The sequence below is a fragment of the Lissotriton helveticus genome, chromosome 1_1, assembly GCF_964261635.1.
Source record: "Lissotriton helveticus chromosome 1_1, aLisHel1.1, whole genome shotgun sequence".
Taxonomy (NCBI): Eukaryota; Metazoa; Chordata; class Amphibia; order Caudata; family Salamandridae; genus Lissotriton; species Lissotriton helveticus.
The window spans coordinates 854,702,284-854,728,455 of record NC_136057.1 but is presented as its reverse complement, the minus strand read 5'-3'; the positions used below and the strand labels follow the sequence as shown (position 1 = coordinate 854,728,455).

General features: G+C 48.1%; 1 protein-coding gene across 1 annotated transcript in view; it reads right to left on the bottom strand.

The window, feature by feature from the left end:
• Positions 1-26,172, bottom strand: part of LOC144763009 (sodium-coupled monocarboxylate transporter 1-like) — a 797,300-nt gene that overhangs the window by 682,337 nt on the left and 88,791 nt on the right. The gene's annotated exons all lie outside the window — the stretch shown is intronic.

Sequence of the window (26,172 nt, the reverse complement as noted above, 5' to 3'; positions counted from 1 at the left end):
AAAGCATGCGATAAGACGCAGTAGCAGCAGGTATTTAACACCTGCCTCAAGCTGGTGTAAAGACGGACGACTACCTGCAGTAGGCAACGGAGCCCCGCACACAGCCATACCTGAAGAACAAACGACGCCATGGAGCTACTCATAATGCAGCTCGGAGCCCCAACAGGGCCACAACACCCACCGCCACCAACCCCAGGACCCGGGCCAGCCCCTCCCCAGGACCACCACAGAGGCAGTGCAGAGTAAGACAGCGGACCTATCGAAAATGCACCACTCTCACAGACCTAACGCCCAAGGAAGTCATTGCCCACTACAGGCTCAAAAGGACAACCATTCTCCGCATCATGAGGAGTCTAACAGCCAGCCCTATAAAAGTTCATCACACCTGTCCTGAATGCCATCCTCACCTTCATACCCCAGTACCTTCACTTCCCCAACACTGCGCAGGAACAGCTGGAGACAAAGAAAGGCTTCTACACCATAGCCGGATTCCCGGCGGTGCTGGGGGCAATCGACTGCACACATGTCCCACTTGTGCCCCCACCAGAAACCACAACCATTCCAAAATGTGCAGGCATTAGTGGACCACCGGGGACTCTTCAAGAATGTCATCGCCAACTATCCAGGCAGTGTGCATGATTCCTTCATCTTGCTACAGTCCATCCTCAACCAGCGCTTCCAGGAAGGCACATATGGAATGGGAGTGCTTGTTGGTAAGTACCAAATCAACACACCGCACATTCCAAAGCCTCCAACGCACAAAGCACAACTGTGGGGATGCAGACATGACCAAACCACATTCAACATGTCAAACTACACGACCACCTAACAGACACGACCACACCACTCCATGGTCATCCTGGCCTACCCCTGCACCCAATACAGACATGTCTTGGCACCACAGACACACAACGACTGAACGTGTGGCGATGCGGAATGCAGCCATAACACATTTGAGGCACTGCTCTGCCCTCATGACCCCGTCCCAGTCTCCCGCAGGTCAGTGGCCCCTGGCGTTAGGCCTGTGTAGGCCGCTGTGCATTTGGGGCCAATAGCCCTCTGTGCGACTCGAGTCATCCCCCCATGTAGTTCTGACATTGCATTTCTGAGAGCCTGATGACTGTAGTTGTAGTTGCCAGCATCAGCTAATCCCTGAGGGCTGGCTTACACTCACCCCACACACAGCCAGCACAGGCGTCACTGGATTGGTAGACCTGACATCACATCCTGCCGAACCAAGTATTGACTCCTTTCTCCCTGCACTGTCACAGGTGATCAAGGATATGCACTCTGCCCTTGGATGAGGACACCCCTCCGGGACCCAGCCACACCCGCCCAGAGGCAGTAAAATGTGACCCACATACGCACCAGGGGCATCGTTGAATGCACATATGGCATGTTGAAGTCATGTTTCAGGTGCCTGGACGGCACAGGTGGGAAGCACCTGTGCAGTCCGGACATCGTGTGCAAAATGATCATTGCATGTTGTGTGTTGCATAACATCTGTGTTTGCACCAGGGCCCCATTGATCCCAATTCCAGAGGTACCAGACGATGATGGTGGGGATAGGGCAGGTGAACCACATCCCACTGTAGCTGAGGCAGGAATGGCCCGTAGGAATACTATTGTTGACACTTACTTCTCATGAGCATGTCACATTGTGACCGTCCATGGCAATCATGCAACAGTAGATGTCCAACTGCACTGCATGAGTGACTAAAACATATTCGTAGGTTACAGGTTGTACTTGTACATTGTCATGTTACATTTCCCAGCGGTTTCAGATGTTATTTGCCAGGTTGTGCACATTTGCGAAACCAGTTCTGTCCTGTGTTCAATTGTGGTGGGGTTGCTGTTTGTACCGGGTTGTTGTCAATGTCGAGGTGCACTTCTGCTTATGTGCACATACTGCACGGTGGGTGTCTCGCTCTTGCGGCTCTGATTTGTCTGCCGCTGGTCTCTTTCATGAGGTGTGCCTGTCGATTCTGTTCTTCCACGGTGCTTGGATGTTGTGGTGTACATGTCCTCTACAGTTGGTCAGGGTGCATCCGTGGTACTCCGCTGTTGATGAATTTTGTTCTGTGGCATTTTCCGTATGCTGTTCTTGTGCTTTTTTCCGCATTGCGCGTGAGTATTGCTGCCCTCACGCTGGTTGTCACTGTTTTCTTATCGCGCTTTAGCCCATCGCAGGTTTTTTCGCTTTGAGGTTTGTGTTTTTATTTCCGTCGAGGTGGTTGCATCACGGGCATTGGCCGCGGTTTCGGCAAACTATCACATGCAACCGCCATGTTGTGTTTTCCACGTTGCCACAGGTTTTTTTCCCCGCAATAGGCTGCGATGTTGAAAGTTGAGTTACGCTACTCTTGCAGTAGTTATCACACGTTCTTGTGAATATACCCCTATGTTTGTTAAATATTAGCACATGCACCTTGATGGGGACCCCAATGGAAAATCTTAGGCAGTTGCAGAGTGTTCCCAGGACAGTGTCGTTTCTCCACCATTACACCAAATGTTTGCTATTGTTAGAATGAAATGAGCAAGAAATCATTTGTCTTCCCTTGTATATCCCCTCTTGGGCCATGAAGCATAGCAAGGCCTCTGATGATGAAAACCGGGCAACACGCACTGCAGGTTGCTTGTGTCCTATATTAATGAAATCACTCAAGCAGCCCTTCATATGAACCCCAATGACCTCACAGGGTCAGAAAAACCATGTACCTGTAAACAGAGGAAACCCAGAAAACACCAACTCAAACATATTGAAACCTAAGTAGTGTATAGCCAACACACCTTCCTAAACAAATAAAACACATGAAAATCAGTCACATCTTAGGATAGTGCTGTATTAAGATGAGACCTTGGGGTGAGTCAATAAGTGATAACGAGGATGCTGCCAACCACCAGCATCAACAGCACGACTTCTTTAAACGATTCAGAAAAGGGGGTGGTGATGAACAGAGTGTCTGAATTAAGCAGACCACTCTTACCCAGTCCAAAGATCAGGGCTTGATCCATCACCGTTATTTAGCTCACTGCCCCATCCCAGCTCAGAACCTGGCTATATGAAAATTAGTCTGTCCCTGGCCCAGTGCATCATGGGAACAGGGCAGACCAAACTACCAAGCCAATTCTTCACCAGAAAGGAGACAAGCTACCGGGGACCGGTTTCTGGCATTTCAGCCTCGTCGGCCCGGCTTGCTTGAATCCTGATGGAGCAGTGAGCAAGGGACTCATGTCTGAGTATACCCTGCCACACCTATAGTGGCCAAAAACAATTCAGAAAAGGGGGTGGTGATGAACAGAGTGTCTGAATTAAGCAGACCACTCTTACCCAGTCCAAAGATCAGGGCTTGATCCATCACCGTTATTTAGCTCACTGCCCCATCCCAGCTCAGAACCTGGCTATATGCAAATTAGTCTGTCCCTGGCCCAGTGCATCATGGGAACAGGGCAGACCAAACTACCAAGCCAATTCTTCACCAGAAAGGAGACAAGCTACCGGGGATCGGTTTCTGGCATTTCAGCCTCGTCGGCCCGGCTTGCTTGAATCCTGATGGAGCAGTGAGCAAGGGACTCATGTCTGAGTATACCCTGCCACACCTATAGTGGCCAAAAACGATTCAGAAAAGGGGGTGGTGATGAACAGAGTGTCTGAATTAAGCAGACCACTCTTACCCAGTCCAAAGATCAGGGCTTGATCCATCACCGTTATTTAGCTCACTGCCCCATCCCAGCTCAGAACCTGGCTTTATGCAAATTAGTCTGTCCCTGGCCCAGTGCATCATGGGAACAGGGCAGACCAAACTACCAAGCCAATTCTTCACCAGAAAGGAGACAAGCTACCGGGGACCGGTTTCTGGCATTTCAGCCTCGTCGGCCCGGCTTGCTTGAATCCTGATGGAGCAGTGAGCAAGGGACTCATGTCTGAGTATACCCTGCCACACCTATAGTGGCCAAAAACGATTCAGAAAAGGGGGTGGTGATGAACAGAGTGTCTGAATTAAGCAGACCACTCTTACCCAGTCCAAAGATCAGGGCTTGATCCATCACCGTTATTTAGCTCACTGCCCCATCCCAGCTCAGAACCTGGCTATATGCAAATTAGTCTGTCCCTGGCCCAGTGCATCATGGGAACAGGGCAGACCAAACTACCAAGCCAATTCTTCACCAGAAAGGAGACAAGCTACCGGGGACCGGTTTCTGGCATTTCAGCCTCGTCGGCCCGGCTTGCTTGAATCCTGATGGAGCAGTGAGCAAGGGACTCATGTCTGAGTATACCCTGCCACACCTATAGTGGCCAAAAACGATTCAGAAAAGGGGGTGGTGATGAACAGAGTGTCTGAATTAAGCAGACCACTCTTACCCAGTCCAAAGATCAGGGCTTGATCCATCACCGTTATTTAGCTCACTGCCCCATCCCAGCTCAGAACCTGGCTATATGCAAATTAGTCTGTCCCTGGCCCAGTGCATCATGGGAACAGGGCAGACCAAACTACCAAGCCAATTCTTCACCAGAAAGGAGACAAGCTACCGGGGACCGGTTTCTGGCATTTCAGCCTCGTCGGCCCGGCTTGCTTGAATCCTGATGGAGCAGTGAGCAAGGGACTCATGTCTGAGTATACCCTGCCACACCTATAGTGGCCAAAAACGATTCAGAAAAGGGGGTGGTGATGAACAGAGTGTCTGAATTAAGCAGACCACTCTTACCCAGTCCAAAGATCAGGGCTTGATCCATCACCGTTATTTAGCTCACTGCCCCATCCCAGCTCAGAACCTGGCTATATGCAAATTAGTCTGTCCCTGGCCCAGTGCATCATGGGAACAGGGCAGACCAAACTACCAAGCCAATTCTTCACCAGAAAGGAGACAAGCTACCGGGGACCGGTTTCTGGCATTTCAGCCTCGTCGGCCCGGCTTGCTTGAATCCTGATGGAGCAGTGAGCAAGGGACTCATGTCTGAGTATACCCTGCCACACCTACAGTGGCCAAAAACGATTCAGAAAAGGGGGTGGTGATGAACAGAGTGTCTGAATTAAGCAGACCACTCTTACCCAGTCCAAAGATCAGGGCTTGATCCATCACCGTTATTTAGCTCACTGCCCCATCCCAGCTCAGAACCTGGCTATATGCAAATTAGTCTGTCCCTGGCCCAGTGCATCATGGGAACAGGGCAGACCAAACTACCAAGCCAATTCTTCACCAGAAAGGAGACAAGCTACCGGGGACCGGTTTCTGGCATTTCAGCCTCGTCGGCCCGGCTTGCTTGAATCCTGATGGAGCAGTGAGCAAGGGACTCATGTCTGAGTATACCCTGCCACACCTATAGTGGCCAAAAACGATTCAGAAAAGGGGGTGGTGATGAACAGAGTGTCTGAATTAAGCAGACCACTCTTACCCAGTCCAAAGATCAGGGCTTGATCCATCACCGTTATTTAGCTCACTGCCCCATCCCAGCTCAGAACCTGGCTACATGCAAATTAGTCTGTCCCTGGCCCAGTGCATCATGGGAACAGGGCAGACCAAACTACCAAGCCAATTCTTCACCAGAAAGGAGACAAGCTACTGGGGACCGGTTTCTGGCATTTCAGCCTCGTCGGCCCGGCTTGCTTGAATCCTGATAGAGCAGTGAGCAAGGGACTCATGTCTGAGTATACCCTGCCACACCTATAGTGGCCAAAAACGATTCAGAAAAGGGGGTGGTGATGAACAGAGTGTCTGAATTAAGCAGACCACTCTTACCCAGTCCAAAGATCAGGGCTTGATCCATCACCGTTATTTAGCTCACTGCCCCATCCCAGCTCAGAACCTGGCTATATGCAAATTAGTCTGTCCCTGGCCCAGTGCATCATGGGAACAGGGCAGACCAAACTACCAAGCCAATTCTTCACCAGAAAGGAGACAAGCTACCGGGGACCGGGGCTAGTCTGGTCTGCCCTGTTCCCATGATGCACTGGGCCAGGGACAGACTAATTTGCATACAGCCAGGTTCTGAAACTGGGATGGTGCAATGAGCTAAAAAACGGTGTTGGATCTAGCCCTGATCTCTTGACTGGGTGAGAGTACTCTGCTTAATTCAGAGACTCTGTCCATCACCACCCCTTGTTGTAAATAATTTTGTCCACCCTAAGCGTGGAAGGGTATGCTCAGATGTGAGTCCCTTGCTCATTGCACCATCAGGATTCAAGCAAGCCGGGCCGAAGACGGCTGAAATGCCAGAAACCGGTCCCCGGAAGCTTGTTTCCTTCCCAGTGTAAGAATTGGCTTTTGTAGTCTGGTCTGCCCTGTTCCCATGATGCACTGGGCCAGGGACAGACTAATTCGCATACAGCCAGGTTCTGAAACTGGGATGCTGCAATGAGCTAAAAAACGGTGTTGGATCTAGCCCTGATCTCTTGACTGGGTGAGAGTACTCTGCTTAATTCAGAGACTCTGTCCATCACCACCCCTTGTTGTAAATAATTTTGTCCACCCTAAGCGTGGAAGGGTATGCTCAGATGTGAGTCCCTTGCTCATTGCACCATCAGGATTCAAGCAAGCCGGGCCGAAGACGGCTGAAATGCCAGAAACCGGTCCCCGGAAGCTTGTTTCCTTCCCAGTGTAAGAATTGGCTTTTGTAGTCTGGTCTGCCCTGTTCCCATGATGCACTGGGCCAGGGACAGACTAATTTGCATACAGCCAGGTTCTGAAACTGGGATGGTGCAATGAGCTAAAAAACGGTGTTGGATCTAGCCCTGATCTCTTGACTGGGTGAGAGTACTCTGCTTAATTCAGAGACTCTGTCCATCACCACCCCTTGTTGTAAATAATTTTGTCCACCCTAAGCGTGGAAGGGTATGCTCAGATGTGAGTCCCTTGCTCATTGCACCATCAGGATTCAAGCAAGCCGGGCCGAAGACGGCTGAAATGCCAGAAACCGGTCCCCGGAAGCTTGTTTCCTTCCCAGTGTAAGAATTGGCTTTTGTAGTCTGGTCTGCCCTGTTCCCATGATGCACTGGGCCAGGGACAGACTAATTTGCATACAGCCAGGTTCTGAAACTGGGATGCTGCAATGAGCTAAAAAACGGTGTTGGATCTAGCCCTGATCTCTTGACTGGGTGAGAGTACTCTGCTTAATTCAGAGACTCTGTCCATCACCACCCCTTGTTGTAAATAATTTTGTCCACCCTAAGCGTGGAAGGGTATGCTCAGATGTGAGTCCCTTGCTCATTGCACCATCAGGATTCAAGCAAGCCGGGCCGAAGACGGCTGAAATGCCAGAAACCGGTCCCCGGAAGCTTGTTTCCTTCCCAGTGTAAGAATTGGCTTTTGTAGTCTGGTCTGCCCTGTTCCCATGATGCACTGGGCCAGGGACAGACTAATTTGCATACAGCCAGGTTCTGAAACTGGGATGGTGCAATGAGCTAAAAAACGGTGTTGGATCTAGCCCTGATCTCTTGACTGGGTGAGAGTACTCTGCTTAATTCAGAGACTCTGTCCATCACCACCCCTTGTTGTAAATAATTTTGTCCACCCTAAGCGTGGAAGGGTATGCTCAGATGTGAGTCCCTTGCTCATTGCACCATCAGGATTCAAGCAAGCCGGGCCAAAGATGGCTGAAATGCCAGAAACCGGTCCCCGGAAGCTTGTTTCCTTCCCAGTGTAAGAATTGGCTTTTGTAGTCTGGTCTGCCCTGTTCCCATGATGCACTGGGCCAGGGACAGACTAATTTGCATACAGCCAGGTTCTGAAACTGGGATGGTGCAATGAGCTAAAAAACGGTGTTGGATCTAGCCCTGATCTCTTGACTGGGTGAGAGTACTCTGCTTAATTCAGAGACTCTGTCCATCACCACCCCTTGTTGTAAATAATTTTGTCCACCCTAAGCGTGGAAGGGTATGCTCAGATGTGAGTCCCTTGCCCATTGCACCATCAGGATTCAAGCAAGCCGGGCCGAAGACGGCTGAAATGCCAGAAACCGGTCCCCGGAAGCTTGTTTCCTTCCCAGTGTAAGAATTGGCTTTTGTAGTCTGGTCTGCCCTGTTCCCATGATGCACTGGGCCAGGGACAGACTAATTTGCATACAGCCAGGTTCTGAAACTGGGATGGTGCAATGAGCTAAAAAACGGTGTTGGATCTAGCCCTGATCTCTTGACTGGGTGAGAGTACTCTGCTTAATTCAGAGACTCTGTCCATCACCACCCCTTGTTGTAAATAATTTTGTCCACCCTAAGCGTGGAAGGGTATGCTCAGATGTGAGTCCCTTGCTCATTGCACCATCAGGATTCAAGCAAGCCGGGCCGAAGATGGCTGAAATGCCAGAAACCGGTCCCCGGAAGCTTGTTTCCTTCCCAGTGTAAGAATTGGCTTTTGTAGTCTGGTCTGCCCTGTTCCCATGATGCACTGGGCCAGGGACAGACTAATTTGCATACAGCCAGGTTCTGAAACTGGGATGGTGCAATGAGCTAAAAAACGGTGTTGGATCTAGCCCTGATCTCTTGACTGGGTGAGAGTACTCTGCTTAATTCAGAGACTCTGTCCATCACCACCCCTTGTTGTAAATAATTTTGTCCACCCTAAGCGTGGAAGGGTATGCTCAGATGTGAGTCCCTTGCTCATTGCACCATCAGGATTCAAGCAAGCCGGGCCGAAGACGGCTGAAATGCCAGAAACCGGTCCCCGGAAGCTTGTTTCCTTCCCAGTGTAAGAATTGGCTTTTGTAGTCTGGTCTGCCCTGTTCCCATGATGCACTGGGCCAGGGACAGACTAATTTGCATACAGCCAGGTTCTGAAACTGGGATGGTGCAATGAGCTAAAAAACGGTGTTGGATCTAGCCCTGATCTCTTGACTGGGTGAGAGTACTCTGCTTAATTCAGAGACTCTGTCCATCACCACCCCTTGTTGTAAATAATTTTGTCCACCCTAAGCGTGGAAGGGTATGCTCAGATGTGAGTCCCTTGCTCATTGCACCATCAGGATTCAAGCAAGCCGGGCCGAAGACGGCTGAAATGCCAGAAACCGGTCCCCGGAAGCTTGTTTCCTTCCCAGTGTAAGAATTGGCTTTTGTAGTCTGGTCTGCCCTGTTCCCATGATGCACTGGGCCAGGGCCAGACTAATTTGCATACAGCCAGGTTCTGAAACTGGGATGGTGCAATGAGCTAAAAAACGGTGTTGGATCTAGCTCTGATCTCTTGACTGGGTGAGAGTACTCTGCTTAATTCAGAGACTCTGTCCATCACCACCCCTTGTTGTAAATAATACGACTTCTTTAAACAGCATCACTCACCATGTCCACTACTTTGGTGAGTAGGAAACTCATTGCCGAAACCCACTGGGAGTTCTGGCTCAGTCTTGCATCATGGGCCACTGCCTCCGGGACATAAATGTCACGAGAGATATTATCCTCCTGGGTTGGATTCTCTATCGGCACTACCCCAGATGTCTGCACAAACTTCTTAAACTAACTTACCTTGCAAGTCTTTGTAACCCATATTCTGCAAAAGGTAACTAAAGTGCCTGTAGACAATTGGGTTACTGGTTGAGTGGGGTGAAACTCAAGCACCAAACACAATACTTGACAGGATGAAATACAAGCCAGCCCCAAAGTAACCTGCGCTTAAGCCTCTGGTAGCTTGGCACAAAAACAGTCAGGCTCAACGTAGAGATGATATGTAAAGTATTTATGCAGCACAGTAATAACTCATTTAGAAAAACAGTAACATTTATTAAATTAATTGACAATACAAATGACAAAAATAAAAAAGTAGAATCGATTAAATGCAATTTTAAAGATTTAAGTATGAATAGTGCTTAAAAGCACAAAACCCCAGCTGTGGTCACTCAACACTGCTACAAAGTCACAAGTTCAGGCTGTTGGTGATGAAACATGGCTCGGATACGGGGACTAAGTTAGGCTCACTGTACCTTAATCCTGTTTGCGTTAATTGGACTAAGTCATGTGTCTACGTTTTGGCCGATGGTCTTCCCCTATTGCCTCGTAGATTTCCGATCCAAGTCACTGAGTCCGGTTTTAGGTACCTGGGGATATATGTCTCCTTGGACCCCACGGTTCGATATGAGCGCAACTTGCTGCCCCCTCTTCAACGGCTGAAGTTGGATGTTACACGTTGGCGTCGTTTGCCACTGTCACCGCTAGGTCGTGCGGCTCTCTTTAAGATGATGTCGCTGCCTAGATTTTTGTATGCGCTCCAGAACTCGTTTGACCCCGTTCCTTCCCGTTACTTTTGGGAGGTGGAGAGTTTACAACGGCAACTGATCTGGGACGGCCGTGCACGCGTTGCTCTGTCTAAACTCACGCTACCGTGGTATGACGGAGGCATCGCCCTTCCTGACATCAGGCGCTATTATTGGGCCTCCCAATTGAGTGCGGTCAACCACGCAACGTATGTTCCCGGTCCCGCCCCTGCCTTCGCAATGGATAAACACCTTCTGCCAGGGGGGAACTTCAATAGGGCGCTGTATTCTAGGAGGCTCTGTGCATCACTGACTGGCCCAACTAAAGTCGCGGTAAGTGTGTGGCATGATGCGACTGCGGCCTTGGGATGGAAGGATCGATTCACTCGAGCGACACCCTTGTATGACTCTGAATGCCTGGGTAATTTATGGCGAACGAAAGGATTTGACAAATGGGATATGATCGCAATCACTAAGGTGGGGGATCTTTGGTCCAAAGGTGATGTTAAGACTTTTGCCGCACTTAAGGCGGAGTATGAACTCGGGGACAGGGAATTCTTCAGGTACGCTCACGTCCGGCATACCCTACTGTCGATCTTTGCTGTGGGTACAGCTATCCCTGAATCCTCACCCCTTGAGGATCGTATTCTTGATGGACATGTGCCCGACAGCACTATTTCCTTAATTTACAAGAAGCTGATCTATAACAGGGCTGACCTGCTCGTGCGCCTGAGGGACTCGTGGATTGCAGACGGTCTGGAATTAGAGGAGGAGGACTGGCAGTCCGCCCTGTCCTCGCCAAAAGTAGTTGCCATACCTGCACGCCTTAGATTTGTTCAATTTAAGATCCTCCACCGTGTGTACGTCACTGGCCCGAGTCTGGTACGCATGGGATATTCTTCTGATGATTTGTGTAAGCGCGGCTGTGGTATGACTGGTACATTTCCTCATATTCTGTGGGAATGCCCTGAAATGGTTGAGTTCTGGTCCCGTGTGCATGTCGTAATGGAGAGAGTCACAGGGGTGGCACTGCTGCCAGAGGCCAGGCGCTGCCTCCTGAATGTCTGGGAGCCCAACGATTACAATGCGGCACAGATTACCAGGGCGACCCTTGGTAACATTATCGCCAAAAGAGATATTGCACAGCTCTGGGGTTCCCATAGGTCTCCGACTGTGGCATTGTGGGCGGAGAATATGGACTGGTGCATGTTTCGTGAGAAGACCGTTTATCTGTCGCGTGGAAGGCCCAAGAAGTGGGGTAGAATCTGGTCGCAATGGAACGCATATCGTGGCATTATATGTACCCCTCCTCAAGACCTGTTTCCCGATGCCACCTTGTCCCCCTGATTGACATTCCAAATATTAATTACATTGTATCGCTGCTGGTTTCCTCACTGCCCCCTCCCCTCGAAACACTGTGCTGTGTTATGTGTGCTACATTGCTGAAGCGCCGAGTGCATGGACCCACGACTATTTCCAAACCATTTTTGCCTTGTGTAACATGTTATTGTTGTTGTTAATTTTTATTAAAATAAAAAATAAAAAATCCTGTTTGCGGAGCATTTCAAAGTCTTGGGTCAAGGATGCACTGCACTGCTGTGGTTCTGAGGAACAGTGAGGTTGTGATGAGAGGCCCAGCAGTGAGTATGCATCACACAGCTGTGGTTCAAAGGAGCGGCAGGGCTGAGATGCAAGGTTCTTTTTTGAGGCTGCATCGCGTTGTGGCTATTCCAAGGAGCTGCAAGGTCCTGTGTCTGGGGTTGCTTCTCACCAGCAGGCCAGCCAATTAGCCATGGAGTCAGTTTGATGATCCTGGGGTCAAGATGGAAGTCCAGTCCTTCTCGCAATCATGTAAAAGCAGCAGGGCGGCAGAGTAACATTCCTTCTTGCAGTAGAACAGCACAGCAATCCTTTTTTGCCCACCCCCCAAAAAAGACAGAGATGGCCCATTCTGCCAACATCTATTTTCCCTTTGTCTCACTGTCTGGAAGTAATGTACAAGACCAACTGCCAGCTGGACCTAGTCATGTGACCCAGGATACAGGCTGCTAGCACCAAGTGGTTAATATAAGGAAATTCAGACTTTCTAAAAGTGGCATTTTCAGACTTTAAACTTAAAATCCAACTCCACCATTAAAGGAGGTTTTAAGTTACAATTCTTTAGAGACCTGTTGGACTTGGCCCTTTTGGCAGGTTCACCCCGAAACTTTTTGCGTTCTCCTAGCCTGTTTCTAAAACCTGGTGTTGGGGATTTTAGGCCTCTGCGCACTTTAGCACTATGGTCCAGTGTAAAGTGCGTGCGCTCTCTGTGTATGTGTGTATGTGTATATGTGTGGTGAGACTGTCCTGCCCTCCCATAGGAATGCATGGGGGATATGCGTGTCCCTGGTGATTCCTGATATGAGGGGAGTGCAGGGTCAAGTTTAGTATGTGTGAACTCGTGAGAATAAATGCTGCGCAATTGTGTGCGCAGATTTATTGTGGATGGTTTAGAAATGCCATTTTTAGAAGTTGGCATTTCTGTGTGCTGTGCGATGTAAATTGCCTGTCTGGCTTGTGATTGGCATGTGTTGGATGATGTGGGTGGCTCCAAGAGCCAGGGTGGGTCTGCCTCGTGGTGAATAGGGAGATCTGCATGTAGATGGGAGGGAGGAGTTGCACCTGGGACCTGAATAGGGCTGTGCCTTCCCTCTACAATGCTGGCTTTACCTCCTGTTATGCGTCTGATGTCCCTGGCCTGTCCTGTGAAAGGGAGAGAGGAGCCGAGCAAAGCAAAGTGCTCAACAGCTCCCCTAAACCAGTTGTATCTGGTTCTCCCGTTGCCTACACTGATAGAACAAAGGAAAATGCTGTATAAAAGAAGGGGATGTGACCGCATGAAAATGTCCTGCTTTGGATCCTGATTGCTGCAGGGCGTGCTGCTGCTGGGGCCCAGGAGGACTTGCCAGGAGGGCTGCCCTCCTGGGCCCAGCTATGCCCTGGAACCTTTGGCTTTTCCTTTAAACTTTACCAAGACTTTATGCAGCCATTCTGCGCCTGGAAGTACTTCTCTTTTAGTTCCAGGACTTCTGGCTACATCTATCGCCTGGGAGCGCTATTTCTGAATAATGTCCAGCTGATGGGGAGCGCTTTATTTTCTCCTCGCAGTGCTGGGCTGCTATCATTATCGAAGGAACCCCGATGTAGGGATTCCCCCGCTTTCTCCCATGGCCTGGCGGGTGCCTACCCCGCTTATCTCCTTATTTGTGATGCGGGTGCCCACCCTGCTTGTTTTGGTCTCCTAGCGGGTGCCCACCCCGCTTTATGTGCATCTAGAAGGAGGGAGCCTACCCCTCATTACGACGACGCGATCTATGCCGCGGCCTACCTGGTTGTGGGCGGGGCCGGCAGACAGAAGCAGAAGAGGCCGGCAGGACACTCTGACGCGGGGCTCCCATGATGGAGGGAGAGGCCCGTGGTAGCGGCCGAGTGGAGAAGCCCCGGGTACCAGGAGGGGGCCCGGGTGAAGAAGACAGGGCAGCAGCGGCTGCCGATAGCAGCGCGGGGCTCCCAGGAGTGAAGGGAATCCCTGCGCCACCGATGAGGTGCTGCCGCGTTGATGCCGGGTGAAGGAGAGAGACCGCCGCCTATGAGCAGCAAGAGCCGGTGAGTGGCGCTAGAGCTCTGTGTGTTGGTGCCTGTTACAGACACATTGGCGGTGCTGGGTGGCCCCACCTGGCAGAGGGCCGCCTCAACGAGGTTGGCTAAGGCGTGGAGGCTCCGTGTGGGCCAGTGAGGGCCCGTGTCAGTCAGAGCAGCCCTGTCTAGCAGCGGGCCGCTCCAATGTTTGGCATCGTTATTCAGAGACAGTGTGAGCTCCAACTTGGGACAAGTTCTTTCCAAGCCCCGTAGGGGCCAGAAGGCACTGTTGTACCGTGCCTGCATTCTTTGTTCCCAGCTGCCCCGATGGCTACAGGGCAGCTGCCACAGTTGGCCATAATTATTTAGGGGACCCAGAGGGGTCCATGCTTTTCCCTGTGTGGAGGGACATTGAGTCAGGGGCACAGTAGCGCCCGCGTATGTGGCTTATCCCAGCTGCCCTGCGAAAGCGTAGGCAGCTGCAACGTTTTTGCGCAAGTATTTGAGAGAGACCCTGAGAGGGACAGGAGTGGCACAGAGGTGCCAGGACTTCACCATTATTTCAGCTGCCCAGCAGGTAGTGGGCAGCTGGACCGTTTAGGCGCACAGGTCTTTGATGGCATGTCTTGTGAAGGTAGGAGCGAGATACACTCCTTTGCCCCTGACATTCACAGCGGCGCACCGTTTAGGTTTGCGCAGTGGCGCAATTGCATACCGCTGCTAGGCAGCGCACCCTGACTTTTGGGACACAGGGCATTTGAGCCCTTTTTCTGATATGGTCAGTTGGCCTGGGGGACTGGGAGGTAAATAGGGCGCCAGGCCCTAATGTGATTTTGGTGCTAGGAAATGTAATGTATGTAGTATGATTACGCACCCTGTGTAATACCTCTAAATCTGCTCTTTTATGATTATGAGGTTGTTTTGCATATCATGGTTTATGCTAGTGAAATTATGTCTCTCGGTGTGATTTATGCCCCTAATGTGAGTTGCACTTAGGAGGTTAGGGTCTAATGTGTTTAGACTTTTGAGATGATTGCATAATGTGTTTATGCTGGTGAGGTTGGTGCAGAATGTAATTCGCGCCTGATGGAATACTGTGCATAATGTAGTTTAAATTACTGGCTGATGCTCGGTACAGTGATTACAGTGTTTACTGGTTGTACGTTTATGATCTGTTTTACTTTTACTAAGATCGCTTTGTGATGGTTCTGACAGTGGTCCATGTGGCCCTGTCATGTGTATATAATCACTTGTGAAAATTGGCCTTGCCAGTTGGCACAGTGTATATTGTGTGATTACTATTCTAATGTGTTTTGAGAATACAAAGGCTATTTTTGATATAACCTTGTGTGGAGTTCCTTTTGTAGTGTGCCTGGGATGTTGTTGCTGTTGTGTGAGTGGGCAAATGCTTTACACATGGCTTCCGGGATAAGCCTGACTGCTAGTACCAAGCTACCAAGGGGGTGAACAGGGGATATTTTTGGCATGTAACTCCCTTGCCCTGACTAGAGTGGTGGCTTCTGCTTGGCTTTGGTGCAAGCCTTAGCGTACCAGAAATCCCATTTCAAACATAAAGGTGGTTTTAAGTTACAATTCTTTAGAGACCAAACATAACTTTCCTACCAGCTCCCAATTGAATGTTATCACTTATTAAATGTAATAAGGCAACCCAATGGTATCCTATAGGAGAGACAGGCCTTGCAGTAGTGAAAAATGAATATTAAGAGTTGTTCACTACCAGGACATATAAAGCTTACAAGTACATGTCTAACTTTTTTAATACAATGCACCCTAGCCTGCCCTATGGACTGCTTATGGCTTTCGCTAGGGGTGACTTGTATGTATCTTGTATGTATCAAAAAGGAAGGTTTAGGGATGTAAAAAGGTTTATTTTGCCAGGTCAAAATGTCAGTTTAAAACTTCACATACAGGCTGCAATGGCAGGCCAGAGATATATTTAAAGGGCTACTTCAGTGGGAAGCACAGTCAGTGCTGCAGACACACGAGTAGCATTTAATTTATCAGCTCTGGGTACTTGTAGTACAACTATACTATGGCCTTACAAGTAAATTAAATGTGCCGATTGAGTGTTATCCAAAGTCACCATGTTTTAAGGAGAGAGCATATGCACTTCAGCACTGGTTAACAGGTTCACAGCACAGGAGGGCGAAGGCAAAAAGTTTGAGGATGACCCTACATAGAGGGCAAATTCCAGATAGATCCCTTAAAAGGCAACTCTTTCTCCGGCTCTGGCTCAAAAGTAAGCCACAACTTGCTTCCAGGATTGCAATCCCACACAATCAGTCAGTCCCCTGCTTAGATGTCAACCTGGCATCCACAGACACTTCTGCCACATTTGCGGGGTCAAAAGAGGTCAGTGTGTTGTTTACAGGGGGGCAGTGAGTGTTGTGAGATTTTGGATGAATCTCTTGCAATGGTTAACTATTTATTGGAAACTACACACCTCAGCAATGCTGATGGATCACTCACTGCCTTAATGTCTTTCACTCCTCTGAGTCAGGGGCTACCGCTTCTGTGGAGAACTAGTACCTAAAGAAAATGATAAAAATTTTCAGAAACTTGCACTTTCCCTACTGCACCCTTTCAACCCTCTGCCTCGCAGCCTTCTTAGTACCTTCTGTAATCCTCTCGAAGTGTTCTTCTAGAGTTGTGGCCTGGATTAAAATGTCATAACTTACTTTCTGAACTCCATACAGTTCAGCTAGCTCTTCTTAGACAACATTTTAGAAGACTTCAGCTGTGCTGGAGAACCCGAAATGTAACTGCTTGTAGTGGAGCAGCCCCACATGCGTCACGAAGGTAGTGATAGTGACTCTGAGGCTAGATGTAATTTGTGGTACCAAAATAATAAGTCAATCTTGGGATCAGCAGGCTGTGCTCAGTTCTCCTATAATGTCGTCAACCATGTGGCTGAGCTGTCACTCTTGTTTGATGGCAATATTTGGCAGATACATGTCCACACAGATGAGCACTTCCCCTGGCTGCTTGGGTTTTCTCATCACAATGGTGGGTGACATCCATTGTATGAGGCCTTGTGCCACCTCAGTAATATTTACCTCTTCCAGTTTTCTTATCTCTTCCTCCTCTTTGGGGAAGAGGTGGAAGGTAACTCACCGGTGTCGCAGGGCTGTTGGTTGGACTGTGGGTCGATATGAAGTTGGACTTGTTTTCCTTTGAGACATCGGATCCCTTTGAGCAACACTAGGAACTTTTCTAACAGCCCTTCAAGTTCAATTGTGATACACTTAGAATTCAAACTGCACCAGATGCAAATCCTGAGCCATCTGGCAACTAAGCAACATGCCCTGTCCACTCTGAGTCATTCACACCTTTGTTTTTATTGTCCGTCCTTGGTGTTCTAGAGTTATTGAACAGACCCCTGGGAGTGGCAATGGTTTGCATGCTTGTACACACACACTCACACTGGATGGATTTCAGTGATAGTGTTCTTTTAGCTTGTCAAAAAGTCTTCAGCTCATTACATGGATTGATGCATTGATAGCTATGACTGCTGTGACCAGATACAACACTTTGGGGCAGACCTCAGCTGCGATCGTCATCATTGCAGAGTGTAGAATAGGTGAAGGGTTTTTCATTAAAGTAATTTTCCCTTTCTGGGAGCACTTGGTCCAGCTCCATGGACGTAAGAGCCCTCACTGCTGGCTAGGAAGCACATGGTGATCAACACACTTCTGCAAGGGGTCTGGCTTTCCCACATGATGCACATTTCTTCTCCATTGCCAGACATTTTGCTTGGTGGCTAATCACAATTCTGTATTGCCATAGGGGTGCGGGGTCTATTACTTTTATCTCGCTTCTTTTCTTGCTGGCGGTCTTTGCTAAAAAGGTTACAGGCTCAGTTTAATTGGGTTTATTGAGGACAGCTTACATATGCGACATGCATGCTCAGGACAGTTCTTTGGATCGACCCAGGATGAGGATGTCAGCCAACGACTTGTCGATCTCCTGAAGTATCTGCTTACGCTGTTTGGCTGTTGCACATCCTTGGATTATCTGTGCCAAGATTTCCTCTGGCTTATCTCTGAAAATGCAGGTGATCATCAAGCCTTTCAGGTGAGTAGACAATGTGTTTGTGGATTCATTGACTTTCTGCCTGGCCTGGCAGAAAATGAAGTGTTCATAATCTTGATTAGCTAGCGTTTTGAAGTACAGGTTGAGGGCTGCTACCAGCATGGTTTGCATGTGTAATGGCACAACTTCATGGAGTGTTTTTGACTGTTTGTATAGTTCCACTTTCAAAGGGAAATAGGAGTGTCCTCCTTCTGTCATGTCAATGCGGATCACCACAAAATATATGTCCAGATCCACATCCTAAATTTTGGGGCTGCACTGATGGGGGGCCTGGAAAGACAATCGGCTTGATGGCAGAAATATTGGCCTTTGGACGTGTAGGTGTCTGCTGGTATCTGTAAACTCTAATTGTATGCAGGGTTTCTCACCATTAGTAGCGCTCTTTGGGTATCTGATAGTGGGTTACCCTAACTCCATATAGGTGCAATGCTTCAGGGGCTGATGTGTTGTTCTGGGCACATTCTATTAGCAGAGGCTACTATCTGTTGCACTGGGCAACCTGCAATTGTCAGGGCTTCACTTAAACACTCTTGAGCCCCTGGTGGCTGATCTCCGCCACTGTAGTCTTTATTCCCCCTCCCTTGTAGCATCCATTCTCCAACACCGCACTTTCCTTGTTGGTGGGCTGCTTCACTGAGACTGCCTCACAGTGGCGATGCTCTCATAGCAAGACCGCCCGCTGGGTAGTTTCACTTTTGTGATGCTGCCTGCTGGGCCAGCTACTCTGAGTTATGCGTGCCTCTCCATTTAGTGTCACACTTTTCCCTCGCCTGGGCTAGATCAAAGCTGGGGGGCGCGAGGCTCTTTAGCTGCACTGTCGGCATTGGCAATGGGCGTGGATGCCAGATCCCACATTAATCGCCAATGTTGCGTCATGATTTTCAAATTAAAAAAAATGGCATCCTGCAGGGATCAATCACAGTATTAACTATTATCACAGTGAAATAATTAAATTTAACACTGGGTCCTTAGAATCAATCAGGTAAAACTATTTATTCAATTATTTTTATATGATTGTCCATGTAGTGTTTCCACTTAAACGAGTCCCTGGAGCAAAGTTAAAAACAAATACATATATATTATTGAAACCATCATAATTCAACAAGTATATAACAAAGCAAAAAATCAAATCTTAATTTTTTACAAGATGTCTCCTTTTTTCCTTGTATCACAAAAAAGTGTGGTTGCACAATTCATTCAACGTGCAATCCCCATGGGAGTGGTCATCAAAATATTTATGGGCCATCATGCCCTATCCTTATTTTGAAGTCTGTATAATTCCTGTGTTCTTTATATTTTACAAATAACTCCTCCTTTTGATATTGGTGACACGTTTCAGTCATGCTTAGTTTGCAGTCCTCTGCAGGGCTAGGAAGACTGAAGTACCTAATAATCAGATTTATCATTCATTAAATTTAATCCGCCATAAATTACAAAACCTTTACACCCATTGTGCAAAACCAAGTCTTAACAGAGTCTTGTGTATAGTACATGCCAAACCGGAAGACTCTTAGAACACAGAAGTTAAAAATCCACAAGTTAAAAATGACCCTCACATGCCATTCATGAGACAAACATCAAAGGATAGAATGACTAATCACCTCTAAATACGTATGGAGATATGCATGGCTAGCGTGACTACTGGTCTACCGCCAGTTGTGGCAAAAAAGGACTACAGAGTGTGTAACATCGCCAAGGAGCACCTAGCCCTGAACCCCGTTAGCTTTAAATCTAGCCACTAAGCTTATTCAGACATATGCGCACACATCAACAATGGCACAACCTCAGGTGATTGTGACTCACTGCATCTGGGGAAAATAATAGGGATCTGTATGTCATCTTGCTAGCATTGGTACTAACAACCTACAGGGGGCATCCCATTAGCTCTTAATGCCTTCAATGCAGGGAAAAAACTCCTCGCTTCACCTCGGATGATTAGCCATGGCTACTGCAAAACGTGCAGCCCATGTTCCTTGTCCAGGCACGGTCGCCCGGGTTTCTGTGGTTCAGGTCCTTGCTACGAATGCATCCATTTAGATTTGCTGTAGCTGTCCCCACACATTAGCAGAGCATTATAAATCATTGTGTAGGTGTGCTGCACCTGATCATAAGATCTGTGCTCCAACCCAAGCTGCCCTCATAATGTGTGCTTTACCACCTGTGCACTCTATACCTATTTGTTTACAGAAGCACCCAAAGCAAATCTGGGGGGTCACAGTCTTCTAAAGTTGTTCTCTTGTATACTGTGCACCTGGGAGCCTATGCATGGGTTCATGACCAGAATACAGAGTATGAAGTGTACTTATGGGTGACTGATTACACCGCTTGGCAGTGTACTAACCCAGGATCCGACATCTTTGAGTGTCTGCAGATCCCTATCCTGCTGAGGTATAAATGTGCAAGCCAGCTCACAGGTTCACATGAGCAAGTGGCCCCTAATTTCAAAAAATATTTCTTTGGGGGAGCGTACATTTGACTAAGAGTCCACTATATTGGGCAACACCCTAAGTGTATTTTGGTGATAAATCTGAATGGCATGCGGGTCATTGGTACAAAAACATTGCAATTATCTATAAAATAACTATTAGAAAATAGAAGTCCCATAACAGAAAATTAGCTGAAAATTACTACAAATCTGTAGGGTGTATTACATACATTTTCACCTTACTGAGTAGATCTCTCTACATGTTCTATAATAATGTTTTCTTTACATCGTGTCATACCATGTCTCAACACCCATAACCACCTCACATCTTCTCAAGTAAACAGTCCTTCTGTACGTGATGTTGCTTCATATTGACGATCAGAGTTTATCAAGATATTTCACCTCTTGGGTGACTGTGCTGAATTTCTCTCACATTCTTGCCTTCGTTCTGGCCAAAACAGATGTGATAGATCCACCTCTGTGGTTTCTTTGAGCACCAAAAATGATTGTCCAACCAGATCATTTTCTGTGTCGTTCATCTTTTTATAATGTTCTACTGGTGGGATTTAATTCTTGATCTGGGTTGCTGAATACATGCTTTAACTGGTAGAGTGGTTTGTCCATGTACATCAACTCACATGGGCATTTGTCAAATGTCAAATGTCAAACGTTCTTATATAGAGCACAAATCGCCGTGAGGTCTCATGGCGCTAGCAACAAACGAAAACGGTAGGTCAGACAGCAATCCGAGACTAGTAGGCTACTAAGGGAAAACCCATGTTTTGAGTTTCTTACGGAAACATTTGTGGTCAGTTGTGGAAGAAATGTGCTCGGGTAGTTTGTTCCAATATAAGGGGGCCAGATATGAGAAGGCGCGACCTCCATTACGTGAGGTTCGAATGCGGGGCTAAACAAGATACGATTTGGAGCATGACCTTAAAGTTCTACCAGGTAAGTACCATTTAAGTTTATTTTTCAGGTAGTGTGGGCCAGCCCCGTACATTGACTTGTGAACAAGACTTAGAATTTTAAATTGGCATCTTTCACACAATACACTACATTTTAGGTGCTACAGTTTGAAAATATAGTTTTTTCATGTACCACTCCATTTAGTGTAACTATTTTGGTGTACTGCCGAACTGACAGGCTAAACAGTTATTACACCTATAGTGTTCTATCACTGGGAGTAGACCAAGAATTCCAAGAAGATCTTCCTTTTTTGAGTTAAGCCTAGAGTCAGCAAGCATGTACTGTCAGTCATGCAGTATCCCCTCTAGGGGCACTGATAACACCCCTGGCTTCTCATTGGCTCCTTTGTGTGCTTTTAGACATTGCCTTCTTTTCATTGGCTAATTCTCGCATTTGTCCCGCCTTTTGGTGGGTGGTTCCCGTTCCTGGCAATTTGCCCAGTTATGCATAGCATTGCCCTGTTGTATTTCATCACGTTGTTGCACTTCTTTCTCTGTTTCCTTGTTTTGAACAGCTCTTTTTGCACGTTTTTGAGCTTCCCTTTATCAGCGCTGCAACGCAATGGTGGCAGCTTCAGGAGGCCTGTATCCTCAGGTAACATTTTAATTATAACCAGTGCAATGGCCACCCCAGCCTCATCTCTAAGTTTTGTGGCCGCGTGCATTTCTTTTGTCATGTCAGTTTATTCTTTTCCTCCTCCCTGCTCATTTACCATCGAAGAGTGTGAGTACTGTAAAGTACATGAAGTGCATTAAAGGATGGGGACAATATATATCCCCAAGAACGTTATGTCTTGTGATTCTAAAGACCGTGTTTACGTGTGTTCCTTTTTAGGTCGAGCTTAGTGCAGCGCGCATGCGCTGCCCTAGGTGAGGGCCTATAGGAATCGGTCTGCACTTTTCAAGCACTCGTGCTTGTGGCAGCATCCACCTTGTGGGTGCGAGCAGCGGCGCTCCCATGTTAATTACAAACAGATGGCCCCTGCGCGCCACTGTACACTCCCACAAGGTGGATGCCCCCACAAGCACGAGTGCTTAAAAAGTGCTGACCAATTGTTTCAAGTCTTATCTAGACAGAAGATTTGTCCGGTGGCCTTAGCTGTACCCGTGTCTTCTGTCAGAGGTTAGCAGACCAAGAAATCATAACAAAGCAGACTGGGAAATAGAAAAATCGTTGGAGAAGCTCGAATACCAGTCTTGGATCAACATCCTGTGATTCTGAGCAAATTACTTACGTTTTCCATAGCAATGCACGCTACTGTGGCGGCCGCGCCTTTGGTTTATTTGCGACACCGAATGCAGCCGCATATTTTTTCTCTCTATTTGTTAACTATTGTTTGTAAAAGCGCCCCATGCATCGCTTTCACGTTAATGGACACTCCTGTCATTAAAATTAAAGTGCTGCACAAGGCGCTTTTGCAAACAACCATTGGTCTCGCACTTCCCTCCCCCCTCTTCAATAGGCTGAAACCTCCCATAGCACTGCCTTTATTCATGTGGTAAACACAGCTGCTATTATTCGTTTGTCTCAGAGTGAACCACCGTTCACATTGTTTGCCTCAGTGCCGCCTTCACTGATTTACATAAATACAGTGCACAGCCTGACCTGTCATCTGAGGTGCACATTGCCTGTTGTTTTCAGGTACAGGTACCACCCCAGGTAACAGATTGCTCCATGCAAACACCGATGCGACAGGCAGCGCCTTTGTTTTAAAGCTGCCTGCCGTGGTCATCAGCAGACACGTGTGGTGCGCCCATCCACGACCCCCTCGCAGTGCTCTCTGTTCTGTGGGAGGGTCATTGAGCAGGATGTTGTTTTCCAGTAGCACCCTGCTCCATCTGGAGTCTGACTCCTGCTGACGGGCAACGCATCACCTTCAACAGGCTGCAGTCAAAATTCGGGTGAATGTTTTCCGGTGCCACTCATATATGAAAAAGAGGTGAGCTCTGCTCTTGCAGCAGCTTTAAAAAACGAGAATCAGAATAAGACAGTTCATTTGGTTCACAAAGGTAAAGCTGTCCCTAGTCTGCTGTAGAGAACACCAATCTGTCCCAGATTCTTAACCCCTTCCCTGCTCATGACGAGCTGGACTCGTCATGGCACACAGTGGACGTGTGCTGATGACGAGTTCAGCTCGTCATGGGCCCCAACCTCGGGGGAAGCGCTGGCCCTCCCCCCACGTGTGTCCGATTTCACCCCCACAAAGGGGGATGGCAGCGGAAAAGCTTCCGCTGCCACCCCAGACCCCCCCATGGAAATCCCATGACGTCAGCGCGCACAGCGCGCGCTGACATCATTAGGAAGTCCCCGATGCGCGGGACGCCATTTGCTTCCTGAGCGTCTGAGGAACGAGGTGAGTTTCTTTGGTCCCAGGGGGGTTTAGGGGAGAGGAAAGAGATTTTCCTCTCCCCTGATGTCTCTCTGCAGGGAATTTCTGCCTCACGATCGCGCACAGTGTCGCAATCGTGCGGCGGAAATGCCCCCACTAGCACCAGGGATTTAATTTTAGAACGTAGGAAGCGACCCCTTGGGCAAGGGTCACTTCCAGATGGGGGCTAAAATAAATTTTGATTTTCTGCCCCCCCCCCGGGGGCGAATAGGCCAGTTTCTGTGGCCGTATTGCCCCCAGGGGGGGCAGAAAATGCCACTAGGCACCAGGGATTGTTATAGGGGCATTTTCTTTTTGTTGTAATGGAAGCGACCCCTTGGGCAAGGGTCGCTTCCTGGATGGGGTACATTACAGGAAGGTTTTTCTGGCCCCAATGGGGGAAAATTGGCCCGTTTTTTATCAAGCGTTTTGCCCCCGGGGCAGAAAAACGCCACTAGGCACCAGGGACTTATATATTGTCAATTTCATTCCGATGGAAGCGACCCCTTGGGCAAAGGTCGCTTCCAGGTAGGGGCCCATATATATATTTTGATTTTCTGCCCCCTAGGCCCATTTTCTCGCATGTTTTGCCCCCTGGGGGGGCAGAAAATGCCACTAGGCACCAGGGATTGTTTAGGGGGCATTGTTTTTGTAATGGAAGCAACCCCTTGGGCAAGGGTCGCTTCCTAGAGGGGACATTTTTAAGAATGTTTTTCTGCCCCCTCCTGGGGGCAAATCAGCCCGTTTTTTCGGAGCATGTAAATTTGGATGGATGCGACCCCTTGGGCAAGGGTCACCTGCAAAGGGGAGCATTTCTTGTAGATGTTTGTGTGCCCCAGAGCTGCCCGTTTTTTTGGCCTTTCTGGCCCACTAGGCCCTAGGGATTGTGTTTTGTAGTGTGTGGAAGCGAGCTCTTGGGCAAGGTTCGCTTCCAAAGGTGGTTATATTTTTGGATGTTTTTTTCTGCCCGTCCCCCTTGGTGCCAGTCGGCCTTTTTTTGTCCTTACTGCCCCCGGGTGGGGGGGGGGGGTACAGTAAGGACAAAAAGAAGACTGACTGGCACCAAGGGGGGCCGGGCAGAAAAAAACATCCAAAAATATAACCAGTGTCTTGGTGGAAAACCTCACCTAATCCCCATTGGTCTCAGCCCTATTTGAAGGCCCATCTGGGCGAATGTCCATTTGGGTAGCGACATTGTGTGTTATAATTTTAATTGTTATATTGTTTGTGAAATGTAATAGTATTTTTTTTATTTCTCCATTTTATTCTGGTTCAAGGCTTTTGCTGTTTGGATTGTTGTAGGTTGCGGGTTTGTTACTGCTGGTTTTGCAGCTTGTGTAGTTGCATGTGCTTGGTAAGTGAATTTATTTTGTACTATTTACTCTAAATTTGTTTAATTTCCCTACATGAATGTGTTTTTGTAAATGGTGTAGTAATAGCAGTTTGTTTGGCTTCTGTGTTTTGATTGTCAAAATCTTTTTTGCATTAGTGCTTGATGTGTACTAGTTTTTTTTTCTTTCTAGTGGGATATTGTTGCTATTTGCTGTGTCTCTGCAGAGTAGGTGCTGGTGCGTGTAGCTATCTTTGGTAAGAGTTATATTGTTTTGGAGTGTATAGACCTTTGTGTTAAAGCCTTACTTTGTTTAGTACTTACTTTGCACAGTGTTGGTTGTTGTTGACTTGTTTGTGCAGTCTCCTTTCTTAGTAAGGATAATGGCTAGGCTTCCCGTTGATGTAGTGCGGCAAGAGGCATCTGGGGCTGCTAGGTTTCCCGTTGGTGTAGTGCGGCAAGAGGCATCTGAGGCTGCTAGGCTTCCCATTGGTGTGGTGCGGCAAGAGGCATCTGGGCTGCAGGGTGGGGCTGCAGCACTTCCCATTGATAGTGTTGGCCTCTGGGTTGCCCCTGGCATGGTGCAGCCGGCATTGCCAGACTTTACTGGTGTTCCAGGGTGTAGAGTGAATACTGAGAATTTTTTGCAGATACATTTTTTTCAGTTGTTTATGGACGATATGTTTTTGTCAGAGATTGTTGAGCAGACTAATTTGTATGCAGAACAGTTTTTGAGGGACAACAGTGCCAGCCTTAAGCCCCATTCTAGAGCTACCCGGTGGACTCCCACAAATCTTGAAGAGATGAAGACGTTTTGGGGATTAACTTTTTTGATGGGCTTGCTAAGGAAGCCATCAATGTCTTCATATTGGTCTACTAGTCCCTTGATGGCAACGGCTATATTTCCGGCAGTCATGAGTCGTGATAGGTATTTGCTTCTGCTTCAGATGATGCATTTTGTCGATAATGGTTTAGCGTTGCCACGAGATCACCCTGATTGTGACCGTCTTTTTAAGATTCGGCCTGTCCTTGATCACTTTGTTGATCGTTTTTCTGAGATCTATGCTCCTGGAAAAGAAATAGCAGTGGATGAGTCTTTGGTGTTGTACAAGGGCTGCTTGGTTTTTAGGCAATACATTCCTAGTAAGAGGGCACGCTATGGAATTAAAGTGTATATG